The sequence below is a fragment of the Belonocnema kinseyi genome, chromosome 4 (genome assembly GCF_010883055.1).
Source record: "Belonocnema kinseyi isolate 2016_QV_RU_SX_M_011 chromosome 4, B_treatae_v1, whole genome shotgun sequence".
Taxonomy (NCBI): domain Eukaryota; kingdom Metazoa; phylum Arthropoda; class Insecta; order Hymenoptera; family Cynipidae; genus Belonocnema; species Belonocnema kinseyi.
In genome coordinates, this window is record NC_046660.1 from 39,463,739 (window position 1) to 39,483,837 (window position 20,099).

The window sequence follows — 20,099 nt, forward strand, 5'->3', positions numbered from 1 at the left end:
AAGCTTTCGATTCTACATCCCATAGACTTATCATTTGTCTTTTGGAAATCTTAAAGGTTCATCCGCAAATAGTTGGGTGCATAGAGAGATTGATGCCGCTATCTCTAGCACTGCGCCATTCGGACAAGTACTTGTGCAGTAAACCTGCAGATCGAAAGTATAAGGTCACTCATGTATTTTACGTGGACGATCTTAAGATCTATGCTAAAAACAGAGAGCAACTGCATCTAGCTCTGGGGATTGTCGAACGATATACTAAGGAAATTGGAATGGAATTTGGGTTGGACAAATGCGCCAAGGTTTATTTGAAGCGAGGACAACTTAATGGCATCCCTGAAGATCCTGAGCTCGTTAATAGAAGCGCAATAAGACAGCTTTGCGCTGAAGAGACTTATACATACGTGGGCGTGCCACAGAGCCGCATTCAGGATATAACATCTATAAAGGATACTCCCCGAAGCACATACAAACGTCTCATCCGACAGATTTGGTCTGCCGAACTGTCAGCGAGGAACAAAGTATCTGCAACGAACATGCTTGTCGTCTTGAATGTCTTCACAACAGGATTATTCTGGGTACAACACATAGAGTTGCAAATGGAAGAGACCCTCTTCTTAAAATAATCAGAAATCACGAAGAAGTTGGCAAAGGAGCGTTTCTGTACAAAGCAACGGAGGAGGCTGCTGAAACATTTGGACTTGACTTCAGTATTAGGGGTGAGCAAAATGTATCAAATATCATCTATCTCGAGTACTTACTCCTGAAAGCCCGGATTAAGAAAGCACAAGAGAAAAACTTTCGTTAACAGCTCCTCGATAAGAGGATGCACGGTATCTTCCACAGGAATGTGAAGGATCAGTCAATGTCTTGTGAGCTAACGTTTGCTTTCCTTAAATCGCCCGGATTGAACTCTGACATGCACACTCCGAGCATTTATCTCACATACTATCTAGTTGTCTAACTCACGTGGGAACGACCTGCATTCAAAGGCACAATGCGGCAATGAGAGTGCTTTATTACCATCTCTGTCACTCTTACGGTATTAACCTTAATATCGCTCCTCTAAATTCTCCTAGGAAAATTGAGTCAATTGTCGAGAATGGGAAGTGCCGCATATACTGGAATTTTATATTCTCGACAATTGTTTCTGTTGGTCACTCGAGGCCTGACATGATTCTTCTTGACTTCGAGAAGCGAACCGTGTTCGTTATCGGATTTTCGGCACCAGCTGACAAAAACAGCATAACCAAGGAGAATGAAAAGAAAGAGAGTTATCGGGACCTTATAAGGGAGTTGCAACGATTGTAGCGGGAATATTGTGTTAAACTAATCGTCCTTATCATCGCCGCTCTCGGAGGTGCCAAGCTTTTACTTGCTAATGGCCTAAAAAGCATCCCTGCGTGTCAACAATATGCTAAAACACTTGCGGGAAAAATGCAGAAGGTGGTAGTCCTTGGGTCGCTCCGTGTTCTTAGCGTGCATGAGGCTTTTGCTGGATCGTCGTATTGATTTCTTTATAGAGTTTAAAGCCGTATCTCATGGGCGTGAGACGTGGTTGTGGCTGAAATTTTATCGGGATTTTGCTGGAAGCGGGTGCAATTTTCCAGATTAACACCCGCTCCCGGCGAAGTCCTTCCTCACTGTGGTTAGGTATATAATTTAGAAGTCAAGACATAGCAAGGTTGCTTTGTAGAAAATATGTTTAAAGTTCAAGTCGTAAAAATAAAATTGGAAATGAGCAAATTCAGTTATTGAAAGAAAGATAGATGTTGCAATAAAATGCTTGTTAACAAGTTTTTTTAACGAGACAAATAAACTACGTCTGTTGTAATAACAATGACTGTTCTGCAATTGTAATCATATACATTCATGAAAATTATGTTTAATTTGAGGGACATATTTGAGTGCGAAGCACGAGATGTGTGATGAGAATGTGTTCGTTAATGCGGAAAGAGCTTTAATAAAAGAGAATTCACTAGCACTAAATTACTGTTGTCGATGCTTTGATCATAAACAAGTCCGTGCACAATGTGGGTACTATACGAAGACTGATCGTGTAGTATGAGGTAAATACATTATCGAGCGCGAGGCGAGAGATAAGTATATTATTGATCGCGAAGAGCGAGAACGAACAGTCGCGCGCCCTAGGCGCGCTTAAACTTGCGAGCCATTATGCAATTATGCAATTGTGAATATATTGTCAAATAGTGAAAAAATTAGGTTAATTTATACAATTGTTTAAAATTTTATGAATGTCTAAAATTTTGATTTACATGATATATATTGTGTCATTCGATTGTTGATTATATTATTCTTTCTATCAATGGATATATATTATGTGGCCCAGATTTCCTGTTTCAGCCCTTTCGGCAAAAACCTCTTTCACTTGTGCTGATTACCAATTGTCGATGCCGGATCTTTCGCAATTTTTTTCGTTATAAATTAATAAAATCCGTAAATTCATTTTTTCCAAAAGGGCTCTATCGATTACTTAGAATTTAATCATCAATTTTTTTGGACGCCAAGAACTGTAATCAACAATAAAATCCCAGTTGCAAAAAAACTTCAGATGAAAATCAGTTTAGCTCCACAGTGTGGGACTTTTAAGTTATTATATTTTTAGGCATATTATAAAAAAGTTTCATTTTTTTCATTTTTAAACTTTTTGGGCAAATAAATAGAATGAGCACGAGCTCATAAGTGAAATGAGAAAAGAAAATTCATCATATGTACGCTTGTTCGTGAAATATTGTATTATGAAAACAAAATCTCTTATGTTTTCAGTATATACAGGGAATGATTTAATTATAGTTAAACTGTAAATATCTTTTTGCTTCCAATATAGAATGTTAGATTTAAATGGAAAACCATTTTATCACCATGCCCCAGATTTTTCTTGAAATGTTGCCTCATTTGAAATGGAACTCGTCGTATCATTGATGACTGGCCAACCAATTGCTTAAGTTTGTATGTCAAAAAACTACATTAAACTATCAACAATTTTTATAATTTGTAACATATACTTTCATTGAAATCTAGGGAGACAAACCAAATAAATGTGTATGAGCTTGAGGGATTGTTTTCGTGTACGTATTGGGTAGATCAAGCACAATATTAACTTGATGCTGTACGTAAGAGGATATCCAGAAGATTTTAATGCCTAAGAACAATCGAGAAACTGTGGTTTCCAGATTCTGAAAGAAAACTTAAAATATCATCAGAGTAGAAGATATCAATATGTGGTAAGGTTTCCTGATACAACACACTGGTTTACGCTTTTTCTTTCTTCACTTTCTCTAGTTTGCCAAACAATCTTCTTCAGTCATACCACTATTAATGGCATTCCAGACGCATCGATAACTTTTAATATTTTTATTGCATAAGCTTTTAACCTTGGATCAACAACAGCTTCAGAATCGTTTTTAGGACCCATTTTGCAGCTTTCAATAGGATGAAAAATTTAAGAGCCCAATTATGTCACGATACGGTTTCAATATTCATCAGAGTTGAATATAGTATAATCTTATCGGACAGGGGATACAGTAGTTCGATTGATAGCTTTTTACCGACCTTTAGACTTCACAGTCGCCCGCGGCGGAGCGATACAATAAAGTAGAATAAAGATGAGCGTTTCGATGAGTTCGAGAGGAATCCAAGACGTCAAAGGAGTTGCTCTTCAAGAAAAAGTTGTCCTTTACGGTGTGATGGAAGTTTAGACAGAAACTCTGTTCGAAGCGAATTGGGTGCTTCAATAAATAGAGTAGACTCAGAAATTACTAGAGGTGGTGCAGTCGTCAAGTTATAGGTCAGTCCCAGACAGATTCAATAAAAGAATCATCTTCAGGTGATAAAATAGATGAACCAAAAAATGTTGAACCAGATTCTAATATTCAAAGTTTAAACACAAAAAAACTCTTTCGGCGCAAGAATTGGAAGTGATTGGTGAGAGAATAAAGCTAGATAGAATATTAGCACCAGAAGCTCCCGGAGATTTAGTCATAAGGATTAAGGAAATTATTAAGAAGGGCTTGTCGACTAAAGAGAAAAAGACCTAAATTACTAAATTTCCTCACAAGCTGCAATAATTAAAAGTAATTTGCGTATTATGGTGACACAACAAAGAATTACTTTTGGTCTGTGAGGCTTGATGAGCTTAGTATCATTTGCCCTGAATTTGAAAAACGAAAGAAAACTGCAGATGCTGGAAATAGTGAGTGGCGTACTCAGAATTTTTTCTGATCTACAATTTGAAGAATCTTTGATTCACAAGAGTCTGGTTTTAAAAAAACACAGGTACTTCCTTGCGAGATACGCTTAGTTCTACGGAGGTGGATAAGTGTTAATTTGGTACCAACCTAGCGGATCGAGTTAAGGTGGCAAAAGCTTTAACTACAACCAGTAGTGCTCTCAAGGCGAAAAATAATCAGAGCAAAACAATCAAGCAAAAAACTTGCAGGGCACGCCACGTCGGCAACAAGCGAGACGTCAATCTAATTCGGCTCATCAGAGCAGCTAGATGTTCGGCGGGGAGAGAACATCGACACTAGGCCAAAGAGAGACCAGGGGACTGCAAAGGTAAGCAAACCGCGGGGCAAGGTGATAAGCATGGTGAGTTATGCAGATCGTTTAAAGTATTTTATTAAGCAGTGGGAAAAATTAACGTCTAATAAAAATATACTGATCTGGATTAAGGGCTATAAAATTCTTTTCACGTTTAAGGTTTATCAATTGATATCAGCTAATAAATCTCAGTGGTCGATATATGAAACTAGAATGATGAATGAACAATTTTTCGAATTAATAAAAATAACAGCAATCCAAATAGCAAAACGTTGTGAAGGTCAATTCATATCGAAAATTTTTATTCTGCCAAAAAAAAGACGGTTCTTGTCGTGTAATTCTAAATATTAAAAGGGACGACCCATGTAACGACTTCAAAAAAGTCCCAGGCACATTCTTTAACCTCTAAAAGGCGCCCCGCGCGCCTTCAGCTAGCCTGCTGATACTGCCTTTTTTCAACGTAAAAATCTTTGAACGCGTTTTTCTCGGTTTCATATTTTTCATAATTGCCCGGAAGATAACTCAAAAAGTTATTGACCAATAGAGTTCTCCTTGCATACACATATAGTTGAAATTATTTTCTTCTGTGTGAACCGCTCTGAACTGGAAAACAATGTATAAACAATAATTTTCTGAACAATTTTATGCAAATTATTGGTTGAAAATCAGATTTTTTTAAAGGACGTCATTTTGTCAAAAATGATTATTTAAAAAAATTTTTTTTGGTTCACACAGAAGCTATCAATATATACTTTGATGAACTTTGATATTTTTTCGTTTTAAACGAATCTGTGAGAAACTAGAGTGCCCTAATAAACCATAAAAGTTGGGAAAGATTCGTTATATTCTTCATCCCCCCAAAAATTACCCAAAATATGCCCTTATGTTTTAGGTGTTACATGGGTCGCCCCCTTAACTAATTAAATAAGTTTCTTCAACCTGATCATTTTAAACTTGAAGATAATAAAACAGTTAGAAGAATAATTAGACCAGGATGTTATATGGCAACCCTCGATCTGAAAGATGCCTGTCATTTGATTCCGGCCGCGGATACAGATAGAAAGTTTTTAAGGTTTACGTTTTTGGGAATTCTCTACGAATATACTGGTATACCTTTTGGTATGAGTACAGCACCGTTTACCTTCACAAAACTGATGAAGCCGGTTGTTTCACATTTAAGATCGCTAGGTTTGAAATAGGTAATTTATTTAGATAATATGCTCCTTTTCGGAAATAATGCGGTCGATTGTCAGAGAAATGTTGACCATGCTTGTAACCTTTTGACAAAATTAGGGTTTGTGATTAATTTAAGAAAGAGTAATCTACTGTCTTCATTATGATGTACACTAAGAAAAAAATTTAGTATTCGCAACGGAACGATTTTGTTGAGCATTTTTTGTTGTTAGAGCAAAACTTTGGTTGTTAGGACAAAATCATTTTGTTGGCGAAACAAAATATTTGGTTCTTAATACAAAACTGTTTTGTTTAGTCTTATTTTGTTGTCCTTAACAAATTTTTGTTGAACCCACAAAACTATTTAGTGAGGCCAACGAAAGATGCAACCATGTATGCACACTTGTTCAGTGGGACCACGTGCACATGTGTGCAAATTAATTTTCATGATGGCGGCTAATACCGGTGAAGTAGCGTATTTCCGTATATTCAGACGTGCTGTTTAAAGTAATCTAAGTGAGTGATTAGACATTATGGATACTTGATACCTTGTAAATGAAATAGTATAATTGTTCATTTATCGTAGAGTGTAAACAATTGTTTCTCTCTTTTCGTAGAGAACGTCTGATGGTACTTTCGTTGAAAAACTTTTGGCAAACGAAGTGCTTAGAATACAAAGAAAATTTGAATGAAAGCTATGAGATTACATCGTGTTAAGGGGAAAAGGTATCTCCAATTGAAAATCGAATCAGGATAATAGTCCTTTTCACAAAGTATAAAATAAATCACCAACTGAATTGTTTGAAGGTGGTGATGATAACGATTCCGTGTGGGAGGTACTTGTTTTGAATTCTTTATCGACTTTGGTTGTATTTTTACAAAATTTACATTATTAATATGAGGAGCTGAAGAAAAATTAAATTTTCAAACAAAAAATATTTTTGACCTAAAAAATATTTAACAACGCCGATAAAACAATGTTTTGTATATGGCAAAATAATTTATTTGAGACAAAAAATAATTTGATTGTTTGTTGGTTATGCCAACAAAACAATTTTGTTTGGTCAACAAAAGGTGTCAACAAAATTTTTGTTGTTCCAGCCAAACAGTTTTCTTAGTGTAAGTATCTGGGATTAGAGTTTTATTCGAATGACATGACTGTTCAACTCCCAGTCGTGCGTTCGCCACCTGAATCAAGCTGGTCCTAGAAGAATTAAGCCCCGTGGTTTCATTTTCAAACCGATAGATGTATAGCCCACGCAGACAATATTGGTTTTATGGTATATTGTGCCCGCCTCCGCCCAGATTTTTTACCGTGTATCATTCGAAACGCATTTTGCCAATAATATACATTAATTTTCTTTAATTTTCGACCATGTACTAGGAGAAACACTAAAAAAGTTTACATGTCTTACACAAACATGAAAAAAATGGTGGATTTAAAACATCAATCTGCCGCACAATTCTCTGCAAGATTCAAACAATTGTTTCAACAAGGTAAATACATAGCTAAGGGGTTATGTTCCTTGATTAATGATTTTAGGCCTGTATATTGCCCTGACATATTAGGTGCATTATCATAAGACTAACCGCGGTAATATTTTAACTCGTTATCTGTACTTGTTAGAGTCTCAAGAACGGCACTTTCTAATCAATCAGCAGCGCGACCATTTGTTTAAATAAATTTTGTAAATCTTTTAACAGGTTTGCCGTTTTTATTATTGTATTTCAAAATAAATGTGTGCTGATCTATATGCGATATGTCTGCAGCAGACTCTGCACATATTGAGTAATATTTTCTTGACTGTATTCCTAAAACTATTTGATCTAGAACACAATCATAAATTAATTCAATGAATTCATTGAAAATGCTCTTAGAAAGATACGATACATTTTGTGTGCCTTCATTACCAAAGTTCTTAATCTGATGATTCTTCCTATATTTGTAACCACGTGTTAAAGAAGACTAATTTTTTATCTATATAATTTACATGTTTTGCATATTACAGAATCTAATGATTTTGAATATAATAGCTATTCTCGAGGTGCATTCTCTCCTTTTGTTAGTTTTTCTTCCTTGTATAATAATAAGATATTAGCAGTCCGATTGCATTCAGGAATAGAAAGATCGAGATGCATATTTTCTTTTTGAATTAGAAAAATCCAATATATCAAACTACTGTGGAGAAAGATTTCTCACGATGTTGTCTGCGCATTCCGGATTTAATGACAATGGCTATTCAGCGAAGACTGAAACGTTTGTTTTTAGAATCTTTCTTTCAATTTCAAGATTTTTTAAATTGGTACCACCTATTCATTAAACATTTATATAAATCATTATAGAATATAATATATATTTAAATATAATTTATACAATAACTGCATTTCAAAATTCTAGATAAAATAATCACATGTCGAGGGGTCCAAATCGCAAGGTGCCGTCTCGGTAGGATGAAATAAAAAGGTGCCATCTCGAGTGGCGAAACGTGGAATCTTGAGTATCCCCTATATATAGTATTAAGAACACTAACGCCCTCTGAAGCGAGAAAACTTTTTATTTGGTTCTGCCCAGATGGCACATTGCTATTTTGACACGTCGATGTAATGAAAATTAATTATAATATTACCACTGTCAACGGAGTCTAGTTTTTTCGAGAACATAATAACTGAAGAAATTGATACAGATGAATCCTATTGATGTTTTCTATTTACATGCTATGCGATAAGAATAGATTATCTAGAACCATTTCTAGGATTTTAACTATTATTTCAAATTCTTTTTCAAAATAATTTTCACGCTTGCCTTTTTGAGAATGAAAAGAACTAATAAAATGAAAAGTAAACTGCATACTATCTATATCAGTTTAGAAATTGCATCCATTTAAAGAAAAAATCAGAAATTTTTTAAAATTTCGTTACGAGTTTTAAAAGTGTAAATATTCATAAATTTGCAAAACAAAATTTTATTTGCATATATCTGAATATGCAACATACTAATTAGAAAAACGATTCTTTGAAGAAATAAAAGCAATGAAGTGGACCTCAATATGCAATTAATGGTCCATTTTTACCAGGGTGAACATTTTACAGGCCCCTGCCCCTGGAAGCTATAATGCTGAAAATCTTATTATTAAATTAAATTCATCGTAGGCGTCTACGTTTTGCAAAGAAGTAACCGTCCCATTCAATTTTTATATATAAAGTCAAATAATGTTACTTAATTTCTGAAAGTAACTTAATAGTAGGATAACAAATTCCCAAGTGGTACAAGCTTTTAGAAAAGTTATAATTACCACTAAAAAAATCCAACTCTTAGCAAAAAATGCCTTTATTATATTGAACTCTAGCCTACTTGCGGCTGCAAGAAAAATAAGATTACTCATTTTTTCTTATAAATTTCTGTTAAATTTTTTAGTAGTTGTTAAAAATTCGGAGCATATTTAAAATATTCATCTTTTCAGTAAAATATATTCAGGAAAAAATTATGTTCAAACCTCCTGAAAAATGTGCAATTATTTCAGACAACAATTTTGGACATTTCCCTTCAAAATTAAGATGGAAGAATAATTATTTATTATTTAACGTAATTAAAATAAGATAATAAATATGGCAACGTAAACCTCCATATTCAGAATTTTCAAGGTAATTTTAAGTTTTCAATATTTTACTCACACTTAGAGCAGATGTAGAACTATCATTTACTGAATTTTATTTTCCCAATAATCTATATTTGAAGCTTTGTTAACTTATCATTTGTGGGGTAGTCGTTGGATAGAAAACCGGGAAATCTCCGGGAGTTTTTTTAAACCGCAAAAAGCCGAAAAATGAGTATGATAGTGAATTTATTTATTCACAACAACTTTACACAAAATTTTAGAAGAACCATCTATCAAATCACTTGGAATAACACAAATATCATACCGCATAATTTATTTCAATGAAAAATAAATTCGATTCCAACTTTTTTTTAATGTTAAGTTTAGTTGTTAACTGTTTTCATTCCTACATCCTTTCCTTAACAACGCTAATTCAAAAATCTTTTACTTGATAATTTTTTGATTTTATGTCGTCATTTTTAACATAAATTTTTAATTTAAAGGATTTAAAAATAGAAAAATGAAAATTAATTAATGGTTTTCAAAACTAAACTTTACTTCGAGTTTTAAAAATTGTACAAAAAATATTTTAGAATATGATTCCTAATCGGTTTTAAATTACACAATTTACAGATTTTGACTTTTTTCAGCTTTTTCAACTTTCAATACGAAAGCCCCAATAATTAAGCAAATTGAAATGTGCTGATTCAAAATTTATAATGTAATTTTAATATAAAAATAACTTAAAATTAATACATTAATTGATTAAACGATTTTATTTTATTTAAAATCCTTTTAAATATTGTTTCAGTCGATAATATTAAATTTTTAACCCAATCAGTTCAAAATTTTTTTATTAAAAAAATCATAAACTTCTAATTTTTATTAAATTGGTAGTACATTTTATATTTGTAAAGATTTTATTGAGTTGAAAGTGATACCGTTTTTTCTTTAATTGGAAGAGGCCATTTTTTATTTTTATTATTTTATTGTTTTTAAAAAAAGAATTTTTCATTTTTGTTTTTTTTTTAATTATAAGAAGATAATTAAAAAATATATCTTGTTATTGAGTCGGAGGAGAGAAAGTGTTCATTTTCGATTTTTTTCTGAATTTAAAAGAGGGATTTTTTTATTTCTATGATTGTCGTAGAACTGGAAAGAAGAAAATTAGTTTTTCAAATTTTTTTTAAATACGAAGATGCACTCATTTTTGGATATAGTTAGATGATATCTTCGATGTTTTTTTTGGAAGATATCGTTTTTTAATTGACCCAACTATTAAAACAGTGAAGACACTGTCATGATATCCAAGAAAACTTTTTTTTATAATGTTTTTATTAACTTGGTAAATGGACATGTTTCATTTCTTCACACTTGTATTAACGCGATTTGAAGTTAAGGGTAAGTGTTAATTTAGAGAATTTAAAACGATAGCGCGGATTCATATTTTTTAACCAGAAATTATTATTATTATTATTGAGAGTTTAAATAAAAATTTTCCAAATTAAAATTAGTTTAAACTTTAATTTAAATTTAACTAGTTACGAACATTTTTGTACTACAAACGCACGCATGAATAATGAGATTTTGCAGGGAATCCCAAGTCCAGTACATTCGGTCAGATTAATTTAAAAAAAGTGAATTAATATCTTGTGGAATCTTATAAATATACCACTTCCAGTCGAAGACCACCACATTTCCTAACACAGTCTATAGTGTAAAACAAATGAAATATTTCCTTAGAAGGAAGACGAGATCAAGATTCCGTCCTAATGAATACAAATCTGGAAATGAAAAATACAAAGCAAAAAGTGATACGAACGATTCAATGGGTTAATTCCCAACATCAGTTTTTAAATATTTAATTTCGTCAACACATAAACGGCTTTATCCGACTACCAGCAATAGATGTTTGTGTTGAATTGAACACAAAATACCGTACTACTCATTCAATAGTTCAAAGCAAAAAATTTAGAACTTTTATCGGAAACTAAGAAAAGTCGAAGAAAATATTCGCATTGCAATATGAAAAAACTTTTCCTTTTTTATTTCTCTAAAAATGTTGTCCCTTTGGACAAAAATTAAAAAGAGGAAAAAAATGAGAAGGCAATCGACCAAATCCGTTTCTTCCATTTTTTATTTCTTTGGTCTAAATAATCACCTAAGTTTGACATTCATACAGAATCTTTTTTATACTCTTATTATAATGAGAAGGTATTGGTTTTATGTAAAATTGCACTTTGTCGGTTTTCATCAGATCATCACGTTTTGGGGCCCGCTGAGTCATAAGAAACGATTCTTAAGAATGTGTCTGTCTGTAGTCTGCAGTCTGTAGCCTATAATCTGTATTATGTAGGTACAAAAACTTTCGAAAGATTGATCAGTTTGGATTCAGCTTGGCACACTCTTCTAAGAACTACAGAAAAAAGCGAGTTTTAAAACCATCTATTTTGTAGCATTTTCAAATAAAAAAAAACATCTTAAGCCAAACAACGCATGAAATGGAAAGAAGTCAAGAGAAGAAAAACGTTGATTTTTTAAATCCCGACAAAATTGTTATCACAAATTTTTAGTTTTGTTGAAAAGTTGAAAATTCAAATTTCGATCCTACAAAACATAATAAAAAATAAAAAATTCCATTCTGCGGTCAAACCATGGAAGACACGTGAAAAAATGAATGAACTAAAATTGCGCGCCCTAAAAAGATTAAAAAATTTTTCGAAAATCACTTTTCGATAGGACGCATTGTTTTTTATTGGAGTCGTAAAAAAAAACATTAACAATAAAAATTAAAGTTTTAGACAAACGACACAAGCTATGAAAAAATAAATATACAAAATTAGTTTTTAAAAAAATAGGGAAATAATTGTCGATGGGACACGTAGTTTTTGTTTAAATCGTAAATCGCGCTCTAACACGCGGAGAAGTATTGTCCGCGGAGCAAATGTAGAAGATTGTACAAATTTGATTTTTGACAGTCGATACTTGTAGATAATTTTATTGCGTATCTTTTTTATATGGCAATTAAATTCCTGCATTGTTCAGTTTCTATGTATTCTTAAACATACTCTACGAATATTAGAGTGATCACGAACTTTACAAAACATTTTAGGTCCTGCAGTGAAATAAAAAAAATTTTTTTTCGGAATTTTGAGTGCATGCAGTGAAGTTTAGAATTTTAAAAACTTCCAGCAGGAAAAATGTTTTTCAACGATCGAAGAAGTTTTTCCAAACAGTTTTAGATTTTTAGTCATTAGAGGAAAAAAGTGAGGACGATGTGAAAATTATTTACGGCGTGCTGCGTTCGATGCGGTTCGAGAAAACATAGGGCGGCGGCTCAAGATTGTAAACAAATGAATGGTTTCTCCCATATGAACAAAGAATTTAGAAAATGTTACTTATCAACAAACAATTCTGCTCAAAACTTTTCAAAATACGTGATATGCCAACTAATCAATCAACAAAAGGGCGAAAAAAGCAAAAAAATGAGGGAATATGAGAGCGAAATATTGCAAAAGCTTTTAGAAATAAGGACAGTTCATGTTTAGATGATGAAGTTCAAATTTCTCAATAATAAATTAAATAAGCAATATATATCAACAATCAACATGTCTGCGTAGTGAATTTATACCGCTGCGCTATGTTTTCTCGATTCGAGTCGAACGCAGCACGCCGTACATAATGTTCTCATCGCCCTTACTTTTTTCCCCAAATGACTAAAGAGCTAAAACTTTTTGAAAAAACTTCTTTGATCCCCAAGGAACATTTGTCTCGCTGGAAATTTTCAGAATTCGAAACTTCCTCAAACAACACTTTCGTTTTTATGTAAGCATCCAAGATTCCGAAGAAAATATTTTTTTAACTTCAATGCACGACCCTAAAGTGTATATTAAGGTTCGTGATCACGCTTATAGTCATAGAGTTTATTCGACAACGTTACATACAATTTTTAAGTGAAAATATCACTTTCCAACGAAGATCTGGCTAGTTGAACGCAAAAAGGTATTAAATTTTATTTCGATGAAAAATTTAGTTTTCCTTAAATAACATAGAAACTAAACAACGCAGAAAATTAAATGCAATACAACAAAAATGCGCAATAAAATTCTCTATAAGTATCGAACGTCAAAAATCAAATGCGAACAATCTTCATTCTTCATTCTTCATCTCAAAAACTGTGAAGGATCAACCCTTGCCTGATATCAACTTATTTAACATAACTTTACCCAACAGAACCTGACCTCACCTAACCTGAATTGACAGAATTAATAGCAAATGTGTGCTACATCGAATGGGTCAACTCGAGCCTAACCTAGGAATAAATCTAACCTAGCATAACCTAACCTAACCTAACCTCACGAAACACAATTAAACTGACTGTGTTGTCCCGTTGTGTTTGCGGTACCGTTTCATTCAGCTTCGGCTTAACCTACATAGAGGTTTAACCTATCATAACCTAACAAAACCTGACCTAACCTAACGGTTTACGCTGGCAACCCTGTTCTTGCGTACTTTCATATTTTGACATTAATATCAGTAAATGTCTGGAGTTTCGTAACCGCTTGTTGCTAGCATTATTCGCCTGTGTCTGTAAGCAGGGCACCTCCACGTGGTGACGGTGGGCAACGGATCCACATTGGCTGAGTCCCTGGGTAAACGGCGTTCATGCTGTCATGGCAGACACAAGTAAAAAGTGTATTACGATGCAGGGAAAAACTCCAGTATCGGCGTCTGGTCAGAATGAGAAAACGGGCTCTCCGGCGTCGTCATCATGCAACCGTAGCCGTTCATCAATGGATCGCTTGGTTGGTGTAGTCTCATGCTACAAGGAAAAAAACCGCGAGCATTTCTCAATCGCATGCCTGCAAGAATAGCTCAGATTCATTCTGTTACATTTGTAGTAAATATGAAGTAAGCAGTTTGCGAAAATCAATCAACGAGGAAGTGAAAAGTCTTTACGAAAAGTGTTTTGACCGTAAATTCCTGTACCAAGAAACAAAATGGATTCCTCACGTCATTTGCAATTCCTGCAGACTTATGTTGTATCGTCTAAAAGATTTAAACAACGAAAAGTACCGCAAGTATTCTACGCCAACCACATGGAAAAAACCCGTTATTGCGCAGGACTGCTACTTTTGCATGAATTCCGTCAAAGGGTTCAACGCCAAAAATAAAAATAACATTTCGTACATTAATGTGTGCACAGTCACAAAAGCAACTAAAATCAATAAAAATACACGCCAGACTGATTTAAGTGCTTTAGAAGATGATACAATGGAAGTTGAAAGTCAACGTCATGGAGACGGTAGTGAAACCAGTTATCGAACAGAAAATAGTTCTGATGATTCCGATGAAAATGACAAAAAAGATGAATATGGAGTGCATAAAATGAAACTGAAGGTTCCAATATTAGTGTCGCAACTAGAACTAGAATTCAGAAACTTTTTCGTTAAAGACGAAGAGACGTATTTAGTGTATTTCACTGACGTTAACGGACTAATGAACCACTTGAAGAAAAATGTGTACAAAGACGAAGAATGGCGACTTTTCATTGATTAGTCAAAACGCAGCATTAAGGCTGTTTTGCTACATAACACGAATACTTACGCTCCTATCCCTATATCTCATTCAAGGGTCGTCAAAGAAGAATATAACAATGTTAAAATGCTTCTTGAAAAAGTTGATTACACGAATCACAAATGGAAAATATGTGGTGATCTCAAAATCATAACAATGATATTAGGCCAACAATCGGGTTGCACGAGAGAGCCATGCTTTATATGCCTGTGGAATAGCAGTGATCGAGCCAATCATTACATCAAAAAACATTGGCCTTTAAGAGATTCATTCAAACCTGGTTCTCATAATATCATCAACCAAAGCCTCGTTGATCCAGAAAAAATTTTACTACCACCCCTCCACATGAAGCTTGGGCTCATTTGTCAAGGCAAGGTAAAATGTAAACACGAAAGATAGTATAAATATATCCCTTAAGTCTAAGAAAAGCAGAGAAAAAATGTTGAATAACACTCTTATTCATTTGCATGTTTAAGATACAGTTCTACATTTTAATTGATACAGACATTGTCAGGTTAATTAAAATGGGGTCAATTCTACTTGTAGTTCTAAGTTTCTTCAAATGAGTAATGTGCGTATAAACTTTTAACCACCCATAGTACTATGAAATGAATTTTATTGTTTTACAACGGGAACACTTAAGTTAAGTTGTGTTGCGTTATGCAAAATTTCGTTAGGTTCTGTTAAGTTAAATTCATTTGTAGGTTAAGATCGACTTAACCTATCAAATATAGCACACATTTAAGACTGAGAAACATACGCCTACATAGCTACACGTGTGGTTGAATTTTAATCAAATAGGTTAGGTTAGCTCAGGTTTTGTCAGGTTAGGATAGGTTTAACCTCTTTGAAGGTTAAGCTGAAGCTGAATGAAACGGTATCGCAAACACAGCAGGACAACACAATGAGTTTAATTGTTTTACGTGAAGTTAAGTTAGGTTAGGTTAGGTCAGGTCATGTCAGGCTTTTTTAGGTTAGGATAGGTTTGACCTCTTTGCAGGTTAAGCCCAAGCTGATTCACACGGTACGTCAAACACAACGGGACAACACAATCAGTTTAATTGTGTTTCGTGGGGTTAGGTTAGGTTAGACTAGGTTAGATTTATTTCTAGGTTAGGTTTGAGTTGACCCATTCGATGTAGCACACATTTGCTACTGTGAATATATGCTTCCTGAGCTTTACGCGTAGTTCAATAAATTTCTGTTAATTCAGGTTAGGAGAGGTCAGATGATTTTTGATACCGAATTTAAGTTCAGAGCCCCAAAATCCATATGAATACGTGTGTTTTATTACCAGATCCGCACACCCTTTTTTGTATGGCTGTGTAATCTAACTCACGACTTCCGTAGAGATTAGAAATTTTTTCAAAACAAAGTCATAAATTTGATATATTTTTAAAACCTTGTACGTTCATGTATTTTCGTGAACTGTTTATGAATATTGTCTTGAAAATACCAGAAAGTAAGTAAATCCGCGCGGGCGAACAGCACGAAATTATTTGCAGGACATAAATTTCGAACGTACGGGACAAGCGAGTGCCAGTCCTGCCAAACGATGAGTTCCGGAGACGCCCAAATAGCCACTTACAATTTGATGCACATATTGTTTTTTGTTTTGTACTTCAAATAGATCGTAAGGTTCTTTTACGATATTTACATGAGTCCCACAATTAGCCTGAAGAGCGCCGGATAATTTTCATTAAAACTATCAAAATTTTTAATGAATTGACATATTAATTAAATGCTCGGACCGCTCTGATAGAGTGGTGTGAGTAAGAAGTGAAGCATGAAAGAGGAGTTAGGTCAACACAAATGCAAGCACGTCATTAGGATATAATTCATTTTTTTAATATTTCGATCATTCCCAATTCGATAATTTACAGGGGGAACCCGTGTCCCAACACAGTATTATTTTTCTGGCTCGCTCGAGGCCATTTTATTTAACTTTCCATTATGGCATGGTTTGGTCCGAGTGACCACTCTTCGGCGTGAACTCAGCAAGATTTAAACTCTTAAATGGGTGGAAGACCGCATCAGTTTGATTGGAAATTATAAGTTCCAATTAAGTACCGACAATCGAGAATGGAATTTACGCAAAGAACATTTTAGTCATGACCATGTCCGAGGTCAGCAACTACTTTATTTCAACGGTGTGTGCCTACCATTCCAGCAGATGTCGTTGAACTACAATTTACAAGCTACTGCGGACACAAATTTAATTAAAGGGGCCTACCTGGCAAAGACGGAGACCTCGTGTCATTCCTCTTATCTTTAATCATTTAAATATATCTCCTCTTACTTTAATTTTAGGATAGTGGCTGTACCCACTATCTACCGAGTGTCGTCTCGTTTCGTCGACTCAAGTGAGAACCGGAGCGCACTTGTATCACGAAATTGACACTAAAGATCAGTGGAGAGAAAGAGAGAGAGAGGGGTGAAAAATCGCGACAGTCACCAGTTAGTCTCTCCGGAACGTGGTGACGCGCCTTCGAACCACCAATTCCACGGGTCGGCCCTGGTCGTATTCCATCCGTTGCTGTTTCCGGGAGCGCTGACTCATGTGAACGCGCAGATTCTCCGCAGCCGCATGATCCTGTGTCTCCCAGCACACTTGTGCGAGTGGGAATCTCATACACTACGCATGTGCTGGGAAACCTCCTCTTCTTGGTCCATGACTATGTCACCCTTACAATGGCGAATTTGAAAGCTCGTTTGTTGTGGGTGGTACTTCACCCAGTTTATATAAGACCGCAGGACATGTAACAAGGTTTGTTTACCAATTAATAAAAAATAAAATAAATTCAAATATGGAATTTTTCCGAGGTTGGCATTAATTATTTTTATGCGGGGTCTATAATGCCTCGTGACAACTCCCTCCTCATAAGGCTCGAACTACCGAGTCGAGTGCCAGGCAGCCACCTTCACTTCTGTGTCTTTTAGTTGGTAAAAAAAACAAACTGAAATGTTGAAACTGGTTAATTGTCAACCTCGGGTTCCACACACCATCATTTACGGGTGCTTCAATAACAAGCAAGCCAACACAAAAAAATTAACCTCATTGAAAGTATGATACCAAAGTACCTAAATAATTACTTCTAGGAATCGCCTAAAGTCAATTATTCTGATTACCGATCTGACCAGTGAGGTGTCTCCCGTCCATTAAAACCTTACTTAATGATAAAGGCTAACTTAACGTATCCGTTTTACTAATTATTAAGAATTTTCAAGTTCCTGTAATGAACCTGCATATGCAATCATACTTTGCTTACGTGCTAACCGATTAACTTACTTTAAGAGGACTTCACAACTAATTTACTTTCTGCTCATGCAAAATAATAATGCAGAGAATTACAGAATAAAAGAGGTGCTTTTCTTGTGGGGTAACAACCCCAGTTAGAATAAGAGCGAGTACGGAGCATCAAGCAGTTACCCTTGTCTGAGTCTGACTGAGTATCAATAAGGCATGATAACGCCCCACCGATCTTCCTTCAAGTGATGTCAGTTTGTAGATGTTGGGTGAGATTACTTCTACCTCAATAAAGGGCTCATTGAACTTAGGATCCAATTTGGCCGCTACATGAGTTCTTTTCTTCGACCAAACTTGATTCGGCTTCTTGACCTTATCACGGACCTTGAATTGGTGTTCTAGATAAAGCTGATCCTAATACCTCGCCTGCTTAACGAAAGCCTGATCTTGGAACTTAGCCCCCCCCCAAGCGCTCCAGTCCTGCCATTTGATTTGTTCAGACCTGATGGTCTGGTGGCAACTCGGTCTCCCCCTTCCTTAAACTGCGAATAGTCTTCCGCGCAAATTAAGAAACGCTGGAGTTACTTGATTGTTACTATGTAGCGCTGTGTTGTAGGCGAATCGGAACTCGTTCAAGTAGACGTCCCACTTTCGATGATCCTGATCAATAAATGACCTGACCATGGTCTTCAGAACCCTACTGGTTCATTCTAGAGGGTTAGTCTGAGGATGATATAAGGGCGTGAAGATCGGCGGATTCCAAACTCCACCGCAAAGTTATTCACCGCATTATTATTAAATTCGGTGCTACTGTCCGAATGAAGTAGCTTGGTTGTCTCTCATCTGGTGACTACTAATTCCAGGTAAGCTACATTAATGCTTTCAGCATTGGCCTTTTTTAACGGTGCTAACTTCAAACATACGGGATAGTGCATCCGGCATTTGGTGCATCGATCCCTTTTGATGAAAAATTTCGAAATTATATTCTAGGAGATCTAGAACCCTGCGCGCCAATCTATCTGTCGGATTTTTGACGTTCTTCAACCATTAGAGGCTACTGTGGCCAGTCACCACGAAAAAGTGATGCCCTTCTAGATAGTACCAGAAATTTCTAATGGCCAGGCACTCTTTCTGAGTGGTTAAGTAGTTCCGTTCTGCTTCAGACATCACATGATTGGCGTATGCGATTACACGCTCTTGCTTGCCTTGTAGCTGCGTGATGACCGCACCTAAACCAGAGTCACTAGCATCTGTTTGAACGCAGAATAGTAGGTTGAAGTCGGGGGACGCCAATACAGGCGATGACGTCAAGACCGTTCTCAGAGTCTGGAATACCTCTTCCTGCTCATGTCCAGAAGAAAAATTATAATTTTTCTTGGTTAGATGAGTGAGTGGCTCGCAGATTCGTGCAAGATACTTGCATTTGTCATGGCTCAGCGTTAGCCCTGCTTCATTCAAGCGTATAATGCTCCGCTACAAACAGTACAAATGCTCGTCAAAGGCTTCAGCTGCGACTATTAGATCGTCTGAATATGCAAACACGTGTGATCTTATATTCGGGGTGATGACATTCTCCATCAACCGTTGAAAGGTTGCTGGAGCTCCGGTGAGACCAAACGGCATGCGTTTGAAAAGGCATGACCCTTTTCTTGGGACAGGAAAAGCCGTGATAAGCTTACTATCATCACTCAGAGGGATTTGGTGGTAGGCCTTATTCAAGTCTAAGGTTGGAATGTATCGCGTCAAATTTAAGCAGTCCAGGATTTGCGCCATGAACGGAATCGGATACGCATCTTTCTTCGACACCTCATTAACCGGTCGAAAATCAATGCACAGACGGTAATTACCGTCCGGCTAACGGGCCATTACCACCGGGCTGCGCCATTCACTATTCAAGGGCTCAATTAATTCTTGCTCATTCAACCGGTTCGCCTTTTCTATCAACG

The 20,099-nt window shown here is 35.4% G+C and overlaps 1 pseudogene; it reads right to left on the minus strand.

Annotated features, from left to right (window-relative positions):
- The window catches only part of LOC117170855, a 27,006-nt pseudogene extending 8,169 nt beyond the window's left edge, over positions 1–18,837 (minus strand).
- Between the last annotated feature and the right edge of the window lie 1,262 nt (positions 18,838–20,099).